The sequence below is a fragment of the Chrysochloris asiatica genome, unplaced genomic scaffold (genome assembly GCF_000296735.1).
Source record: "Chrysochloris asiatica unplaced genomic scaffold, ChrAsi1.0 scaffold00103, whole genome shotgun sequence".
NCBI lineage: Eukaryota > Metazoa > Chordata > Mammalia > Afrosoricida > Chrysochloridae > Chrysochloris > Chrysochloris asiatica.
This window is the reverse complement of record NW_006408621.1, coordinates 4,938,979-4,949,496: the sequence shown is the minus strand read 5'-3', so window position 1 is coordinate 4,949,496 and position 10,518 is coordinate 4,938,979.

Below are 10,518 nucleotides of genomic sequence, written 5' to 3'. Positions count from 1 at the left end.
TGGGTTATCTTTTCATTTTCTTAATTTCTTCACTTCTGTTGTGTTAATGCCCATTATCTTTCTGATTTTTTTTATTTTCTTTGAGGTTACCATTTTATTAATATTTTTCCCTAATTTGAAACAGTTGGCTTTATTTTGAAATCTTCTTGACTTCCTTGCTGTTTGGAAGTTCTGTATCTACACTATTCCCTTGTTTTGCTTTGTAATCGATTGACATCTCTGATTCCCTTTTTTAAGTTTTAGAAGTTTGCCTTATTTTGTATACTTGCACATCTGGATTGAGTTCTGAGTGATGTCATCATATATGTTAATTTCAAGCTACTGTCTGCTGTTGTTAGTTCTCAGTACAAGAAACATCCTTCAGTATTTTTTGTAAAGTTGGTCTGTTGTTGTTGTTAGATGCCATTGAGTCAGTATCGACTCACAGTGACCCTCTGCACAACAGAACGAAATACTGCTCAGTCCTGGGCCAACCTCATAATTGCTGCTACGCTTGAACCCATTGATGCTGCCACTGTGCCAATCCATCTCATTGGGGATCTTCCTTTTTTTCTGGGACCCTCATCTTTAACAAACATGATATCTTTCTCCAGTGACTGGTCCTTCCTGACAATATGTCAGAAGTATGAGAGACAAATATTGGCCTCTTGGCTTTCAAGGAGTGGTATGGCTGTACTTCTTCCAACACAGATCTGTTTGTTATTTTGGCAGTCCATGGTACTTTTAATATTTCCTCCAACACCGTAACTCAAGGGCATCAATTCTTCTATGGTCCTCCTTATTCACTATCCAACTTTCACATGCAAATGAGGTTATTGAAAATACCATTGCTAAGTAAGGTACACCTTAGTTTCAAACTGACATCTTTGCTCTTCAACACTTTAAGGTCTTGTGCAGCAGATTTGCCCAATGCAACAAGTCATTTGATTTCTTGACTGCTGTTTCCATGAGTGTTGATGGTGGAGCCAAGTAAAATGAAATAATTGGCAACTTCAATCTTTTCTCCTTTTACCTTGATGTTATTCATTGGTCCGGTGGTGAGGATTTTTGTTTTCTTTACATTGAGGTACAAGCCATACCAAAGGCTATGGTCTTTGATCTTCATCAATTAATATTTTAAGTCCTCTTGGCTTTCAGCAAGCAAGGTTGTATCATGTCCATATCACAGGTTGTTAATGAGTCTTCCTCCAATCCTGATGCCATGTTCTTCTTGGTCTGGTTATTACAAACCCTTTTAATTTCTGTTTATCTGGAAATGTCCTAATTTCACCACCGAATTTGAACGACAACTTTGCTGGGTAAATGATTCTTGATTGGCAATTGTTTTCTTTCAGTTTTGTATATGTCATCCTCTATTACATTCTTACCTGCATGGTGTCTGCTAAGAAATAAAAGCTTAGTCCTGTTGAGGCTCCTTTGTAGGTAACTTTTTGTTTTTCCTGAGCTATTGTCGGGATTCTTTCTTTTTCTTTACTTTTGAGGTCTAACCTGCTTGAGGTTCATTTGGCTTCTTGTGTGTTTATCTTTTCATCTTTCATGATGTTAGGGAAGTTTTCTTCCAACAAGTCTTTGACAAGTTTCTCTGTGCTTTTTATTATCTTTTCCTGTTCTGGAATTCCAATCACCCTTAAGTTATTTCTCTTCAGAATGTTCCACATAAATCTTAGGCTTTCTTTAGGTTGTTTTTTGTTTTGTTTTGTTTTTTTGTTTTCATTCTTTTTTCTCATTGTTATTCTAGCTTACTTGTATTGAGAGATTTATTAATTAAGGTTTCTATTGATTCACATCTGCTCCTTTTTGTATGGTCCATCTCTGAAACCTTAGTATTAATCTGCTGGATTTCTATTTTCAGGTTTTGTATTATTTCAAAATTTGTATTTATTTTGTATGTTTGTTCTTGTAGCGTTTTTCTGAATTCCTCTACAATTTTTATGTGTACTCCTTGTTTTCCTTAATCTTTCTCTCATTTGATTTCAGGTACCTAAATATCATTCTTTTGTCTTATTTCTCAGGAAGTTCCAATACCTCTTCTTCCTCAGAAATGTTTTCTAGCTCTGTATCTTAGTCATTTATTTGAGCACTCTGTCTTATTTCTTCATGTGAACTAAAATAGACAATTTTGTTTCTGAAACATTGTGGTGTTATTATTTTTGTACTTAATTATATAAAACTGCTTACAAAAGTGACCTTTACTTGAAATCATTAATTTGATTTCTAAAACCTCTGTGCTAATTTATAAACAGTATGATTATGTCAAGGAGTCCTGGGATGGTGCTGTGGGCTAGTGCGCTGGACTGCAAAGTCGGTTTGAACCGCAAGGTCGACGGTTCAAACTCACCAGCCACTCTTTAGAAACCCTATACAGGGTAGCTATGGGTAGGAATGACTTGATGGCACTTAACAACAACAACAACAATGATGTTGTTAAGTGTCTTCAATTCAGTTCTGACTCAGTATAAGATTTCTGGAAGTCCTGGTGTGGCACTGTAGGATGAACATAGGACCACAAGGTCAGCAGTTCAAACTCACCAATCGCTCCTTGGAAACTCTATACTTGGTCGCTATGGGTTGGACCCAACTCGACAGCACTTCACAACAACAGCATTAGATTTCTGAGCAGCTAGTGGGGTTGAATCACTGATCTTGTGATCCTGAGCTTATCCTACAGTGCCACACCAATACTACCCTACAATACCACATCAGGATCCCCACAAACAATATAAGGATCTGATTATCCCATCAACTCTTTACCATATAGATTATTGCTAATTTTTTAATCTGTGCTAATTTGCTGCATAAAATGGTAAAATTGTATTGTTTTAAATTGCATTTCTTGATTCCTAATAAGGATGACTAGTTTTCATTCCAATTACCCATTTTTACTTTCTGTCTTATCATTTTCTTTTCATCTCCATTATCCCAATTTCAACTGTATCTTGATTTTTTTCTTGATGTGTATGTGCTCTTTATAAATTAAAGATATTAGTCCTTTGTCATAGTGTGGCAAATAGGTTTCTCAATGAACCATTTGTCTTTCTTTCCATTTTGTTTATATTTTGATATCATTAATGGGAAAAGAGTCATTATTTTTCATGTAATCACTTATTTGAGAGGAAGTCACAAACTTCTTAAGAATCTGAGGGAGTTACTCATCAAAAAAATGAAACCATGTACAATATGCAAAACAACTTAGAGGATTTGTGGGCCTCTTGAATCCCATTTATAGACCCATCAATTACTTACATCAGTTACTTAATCATTACTCTTTCATCTGGATCCTAACCACCTTTCATCTGGATCCTATCCCCCACAGGTGATAAAAACCTGTTGCAACTTCTTACAAAAGTTGATGCCTGAAGAGAATGTTGAATGAGTTTTGTGTTGTATTGTTTTGGGAAGAGGCAGCATGCAATGATTGTTGTGGTTGTTAAGTGCTGCTGAGCTGAGTCAATTCAGACTCACAGCAACCTTGTACAAGAGTGGCTGGTGAGTTTGAACCTTCATCCTTGTGTTTCAAACTGACCTTGTAGTCCTTTGCTTATCCTACAGGGCCACACTAGGAAATCTGCATGTAATGGTTGTTGTTAAGTGCTGTCAAATTGATTCCAACCCATAGCGGCCCTGTATAGGGTTTCCAAAGAGCAGCTGATGAGTTTGAACTGCCCACTTTGCAGTTCAAACAGCTTTGCAATCCAGCACATTAACCCACAGCACCACACCAGAACTCCGCATGCAATGATAGGCCGCTGTTTTTGTAGTCAAAAACCTGGGATCTCATCCTAATTTTGTGGCTAACTTAATGAGTTAGGAAAAGCTACTTATCTCTTTTTCTCCAGATCCTTATCTGTAAAGTATTTCAGAGTATGTGTACCTATGAGTTTGTGTGTGTTTAGAAGTGGAGACAATTAACATTCTGTAAGGTCCTTTCCACATATATCATACACTAAAGTGATGTTCTGTTGTATAACACTTTGATTTTGAAGTCATTATAAAAACATCCTGGAGAAAAAACATGTAAATGCCAAACAATGCAGCTGTGACTATTCAAAACTCCTTAGTTACAAATAGTTATACTATCACTTAATGGGGCCATTAAAAATGCATTGTCACCATAGTAACTGCATTATTATAAGATACCAAATCTTTCCCTGAAACACTCATGCTGAGCAGCCTACACTGTCTTATATAACGATAAGTTTTACCTGTTGTTTTTTTACTGAGGCTGCATAGCATTACCTGCTTCCTCTGCTAATTTGTACTATGAAAAACTACTAAGAAATTTTGTTTTTAATCTTTCTGATACTTGGAAATATATGTTACCAGTTGTCAATAGTGCTGCTATCTTGTAGACTCATAAACAAAACTGATACACAAAATTCTGATCTAACCCTCCTCCCTCCTTCTTTTCATCCCTTTGTCTGTTTGGGGACATTTGTTTTTTCTCTCTGTGGGTCATTTCCCCGAAAAGTATTGGCTCTTCTGTTTCTCTCTCCTACTCCTGACACTCCACCACTCACACATCCTGAATCTAGAACAAAAACATCAAGAGTCCATTTAAGGTGGGGGCTTAGACAGATGCACTATAGCAACCTTCAAAAACAAAGATTCAAGAAAATAAGTAAAACAGGTCCTGAAACATCCAGTTTCTGTCTCTCCTTCCAATCAGTTCTCACTAGTTGAAGAACCAGACTGAGCACTGATTGGAAGGAGAAACCAAAAGAGACCAGCAGGAAAATAGAGATTCGCAGTTCAGCTATGCCCTGCCAGCTGGCATAGCTCAATGTGACTATTTTGGAACAGCACCAAGCAACAACCCAAAGTGAGGAACTCAGGAAAGCAACCTCAAGAAGAATACAACCAGTGGCAAAGATTCAGTGTAAACAACCCTGAAAAGAAATGACAAGGTGGGCAGAATGTGTCCTGCAATGGGAAACACTGATAAGTTAAAGTGCAGGAATGGTATTTGAAACAAGGGAACCACAGAATAGTGAAGCAGACTGCATCATCAGAGCCGAAAGGTAGGAGACAGACTAGACAGGAGACAGATTAATGGAGAAGCAAAGGGGAGCTACATGAGTAGTTCAGAAGGCAGACATGAGTTCCAGTCTCTCTGGCAAGTACAAAGAAGTCAGGCCTCTAGGTATTAGTGCAGGGACTGTTTGTCAGTGGCGGCGCCATTTAGATGGGAGACACCCATTGAAATGTTCCAACTCATATTCAATCTGAAATTGATCCAACATGCAGTCAAGATGTATTGACAATTACTGGTGGTTAGAATTTGAAAGTTTCTTACAAGAAGAAAGATAAGAATTTGAAAAAATTTTCCTTGCTGATAGAAACAATGCCAGTGATTGTATGATAGAATTTTACTAGACTAGCAGTTGATTCATTGCAAATAACTTTTTTCAACAATACAGATAGCAAATATACATGTGAATCTCACAAGATGAAATACACAGAAATTAACCTGACTATATCTGGTTACAAATTGAGCTGTGAAGCACAGGCCAGCAGTTTGAAACTACCAGCTGATCCGTGGGAGAAAGATGAGGCTTTCTGCGCCGGTAAAGATTTACAGCCTCTCAGAAACCCTGTATAGGGTTTTTGAGGAGCGGCTGGTGAGTCTAAACTATGGACCTTGTGGTTCAAACTGACCTTCCGGTCTAGTGCTTACCATAAAGTGCTACACCTTAATTCTTTCTGTTGGACTTTTGGCTTCATTACTGAAAGTGAAGCAGAGCTTATAATAATCACTGAACCAACTTGCTCTTTCTTCTTTGTGCATTCTGGAGATACTATAAAATTCAGAGATGTGTGACCCTGTCAGCCAAAAGGAATGCTCTTCTACATTCTAATACTCTGGAAATGGCTTGAACACCAGGGTAGAACTGGAAACTCTGGCAACATTTCAGGGTTTTGTTCTCATTCCTTTTTAGATGAATGATGGATAAGGCATAAATGTTAGATAGAGGTGGGAGCCTACGAAATGAAATGTTGAATATTTATTTTGACTTTCAACTGAGAATAAATCAGTATCTGTCAAGTTAATTTTGACTCATGGCAATCTTCTGTGTGTTGAACTATAAAACTGTACTCTGCGGGGTTATTAAATGATTGACATTTTGCAAGTAGATTTCCAGGACTTTCTTCCAAGGTCCACTTGGGTAGACTTCAATCACCAACCTTTTGTGTAGCATTAGAATATATTAACCATTTATCATAGATTGATTGTGTCCTCATAAGATACGTGTCAATTTGACTGGGTCATAATTCTCTGGTTTTGTAATTATATAATAAAATAATGTGACATTTATTTAATGATCCCCTACGAGGTGATCTGATATAATAAATACATCAATTATAAAAGAATTTAGGGTGAGATATTGTTCTTATGTTGCTATGAGTAAGAATCAACTTGGCAGCAGTGAGTTTTACAATTTAAATGGGAATCAACTTGATGGTAATTAGATTCACAACTTATATCTTCGGGGGTTTTTTTTGTTTTTGTTTTTTTGATGTTTTGTTTGTTTTACCCAAATCACAACACACTATTTAGAGGGATTGTAACTTAATGTGAGTGTATTAATACGTATATATACCTGGGGAGAAAATGATTCATAAAAGAGAAATAGATTGCAGCCTTTGGGAATTTATAATCTAGTCAAGAAAAGAGTCAAGGAAATACGTTGTTAGAATACAGAGTGATGCCTTTCATTATGGGCAGTCCAATCTGATTCAGAAATCCTGGTGTGGCACTAGATAACAAGGTCAGTTTGAACCACAAGGGCGGCAGTTCAAACTCACTAGCCACTCCTTAGAAACCCTATACAGGCTCACTATGAGTCGAATGTGGTTCGACGGCACTTAAAAACAACAACAATCTGATTCAATGATATCTAAGAGATCTTTAACCCACCAGGAAAGCTTCCAGGAAAAAAAAGACAATGAAGCTAAGACCTTACACAGGAGGAGTAAGGACTGACCAAAGAAAAGAGATAGAAGTTGAGGAAGAGAAACTACACATTCAAATGCCAAAAAGCAAGAGAACAAGGTTCTTGTTCTTGGAAGTACTGAATTAGGTCATATATGGACAAGTTCCCCAAATTTTTAATGTTTTGTATTGCTTTATGTGAATAAAATTTATTTTTTATAAATCAACTTGAAACTTAATGCCAAGGCTCCTCCACTAATCAGACAACATTACCATGGAAGCAAGAGCAAGATGATTGACAGGGAGCCAGGATCTTCTGGTTCCGCCCAGTCAAAGCTCAAGACCGTGGATGCATATGAATGGGAAGATAATCAAGGGGTGAAGAGGTTGAAACTGCAATGTTTGACACTGGTTATTGAAAGGACTCAGCAGCATTGTTTAAACTCTTATAAGATGCCAGTCTGTTTTACTGAGCTTCTTTTTCAGGAATGTAGAACTGCTGGCCCCACTGATAAGTAACTCCCTAAACTCTGCCCAGCAGCCATAGATGACTTTCCGGAGGTGGCACAATGGACAATATCTTTAATCGCCTCTCGATGTTCTATGATGTTCACCCAGATAGAGAATATCTTAAATCTCTGATAATGGAGTGATTATGAGTTGGGCTGTTAACCTCAAGGTCAGCAGTTCGAAACTACCAGTCTGTCCATGGGAGAAAGGTGAGGCTGTCTGCTCCAGTAAAGATTTACAGCCTCAGAAACCCTACACAGGGTCGCTATGAGTCGGAACTAAAACCCTACACAGGGTTGCTATGAGTGGGAACTGACTCCCCGGCACTTAACAACAACAACAACTTCCCAAATAAATCCTATACCTGTCAGTATGATCTATGAGTTCTGTGTAATCATTGCAATTAATTATCAAACCAAGCAGAGGGGTGCAGCGTGTCACTGGAGGGATGATTGGTATCCAAATTGTAAAAAGGTTGGAGAGAGACTCTATGTCTGATCTTCACCTCATAGGAATTAGCCGTTGAGTTGATGCTGACCAACTCAGCCCTGAGTTGATGCTAATCAGCTTGAGTTGATGCTCTCTCCCTCATGAAGTTAAAGAAGGTCAGATGCCTCTGCAATGCCATTTTTATACTCAATTATCTTCAGCCAATTATCACCAAGCTGACCTAATAATGATAAACTATCTTAAGAGTCCTGGTGTGGCGCTGTGGATTAATGCTCCAGACTGCAAAGCCATTCGAACTGCAAGGTCAGTGGTTCAAGCTCACCAGCTGCTCCCTGGAAACACTATACAGGGTCGCTATGGGTCAGAATTGACTCAACAGCACTTGACAAAAACTACATCTTAGAGTGGGTTCTCTATAGACGCAAAATGAGTGAAATATATATATATATATATATATACAGAGAAATTTATATTAAGGAAATCATTCACACAGTTGTAGAGGTGGGCAAATTCCAACTCTGTGGGTCAGATGTCAGGCTGGAGGCTTTTCCTGACTCACATGTTGTTTTTATGTGCCGTGGAGTACAGCGTTTCCGAGGCTGTAAATCTTTACGGGAGCAGAAAGCCTCATATTTCTCCCGTGGAACAGCTGGTAGTTTCAAACTGCTGACCATGAGGTTAGCAGCCTGATTCGTAACCACTATGCTACTCGCATAGGGGTTGATTATATGAAGATTGGATGGTCAGACAACAGGTTTCTGGCTGCAGTGGTGAATGACCAGGTCAGCAGGAGAGATGGCTAGGCACTGGCTCAAGTCCAAAGAAGTACAGGTCAGATGATAAGCCAGATGCAACAAAATGCAAACAAGCTTTTCCACAGCATCCTCATATATTAAAAGCAAGGCACACCCCAGAAGAAACTTCCTTTTAATTGATTGGCTGCTCATAGCAGATTTCACCATGGAAGTAATTAGATCTCATGATGGGAGATAACTACTCTTTAACTGCCAAACCACTGAAAATCCTGACACAGCCTAGTTGACACAAACCCTTAATAGCCTCTTAAAGGACCTAGTAAGTAATACTGTTGATGTTACTTAGAGAACTTCTGTCTTCTTTCTTAAACAAACTATTAACTATAACTAATATGCTTTATTGTAATCTGCCTTATCATAGTTGTAATGGCAGCTAACATGCCTGCCTTTGTGCTCTAGTGCTGCTCTAACAAAAATAACACAAGTGGATGTCTTTAGCAAACAGAAATTTATTCTCTCACAGTTTAGGAGGCTAATCGTCTGAATTCAGAGCACCAGCTCTGGAGAAAGATCTTTGTCTTCTTTCAGCCTCTCGTCTCAGCATTCCATGGGGATGTGTCTTGGCATCAGTCTTTCCCTGGACCTAGGAGTCCTGGTGTGGTGCTGCAGGATAATGTGCTAGACTGTAAGGTTGGTTTGAACCACAAGGTTGGTAGTTCAAATTCACCAGCCACTATATAAGGACATTATGATTTGGAACTGACTCAACAGCACTTACCAACAGCAGCACTTCACAACAGCAGGAGTCAAAAGTATGCACTCCATTCCCATCTCTTTTGTCTTGCTGGTAGTTCACCTCTTCTTTTCTGCTCACTTCTCTCTCCTTTTATCTTTGTTATATAAAAGAATGCTGTTTCAGACCATGTCCCTGAGAAACCCCCTTACATCAGATCAGGGTTGTGATGATCAAACAAATCAAAGATATTTGCAAAATCAAAGATATTGCAGCCCACCTTTAATTCTTGTATTTGTTTATGACATCAGATCACATCATGGGGAGTTGTCACATAACTACCATATTACATTGTTACATAACTGCCAAGCCATTGAGAATCACCACCCAGCCAAACTGACACGTATTTGAGGGTAACGGTGACACAAGTCAATCTATGCCTTGTCAGCTATCGACAGGTGTATGACTGTAGTCACATAGTCATCAGATTTTAGAGCCAGTTCTTTAGTGGCAAATTTATTTATTCCTGGAATTGTCTTTCTTTTGTCCTCACTCATATTCAGAGACATTTTTAAATAATCAAATGCTGCCCTTTGGTTTCCTTCAAGATGATTGTTCTAAGGAGTTCACATACCCCCTTGGTGACACTCTGTAAGCCTTTCTATTGTTTGGCTGAAAGTTGAGTCATGGGGTTCCAGGCCTGAAGAGTGACCAAAAGCTCTAGTCTTGGGGACTCCATCGGTCTCTATCAGATGAGTAAGCTTGGTCTTTTTATTATATTGAGCTCTGTTCCACATTTTCTCCCAGTCTATCCAAGACCTTCTATTGTGAGCCCTTTCAGCATGGTCATCATTGAGAGTTCTGATTTTTGCTAAAACCCAAACCACTCAAAGGTATTTACTAAAGAATGAAATGGTTTTCATTTTCATTTTATTTAATGTCTGCAAGCCTTGGTTTCCTCAACTGTCAAGTGGAAAGAGTGATGCTGCTAATGATACATGGACTACAAAACATTTTGAAAACCACACAAACAAAAATAGATACAATAGATGAGTGGGACATACTAAAAATTAAAAAAGACTTCACCAGAAGAGTAAAAAGGGAACCCACATAATGGGAAAAAATCTTTTGCAATGACA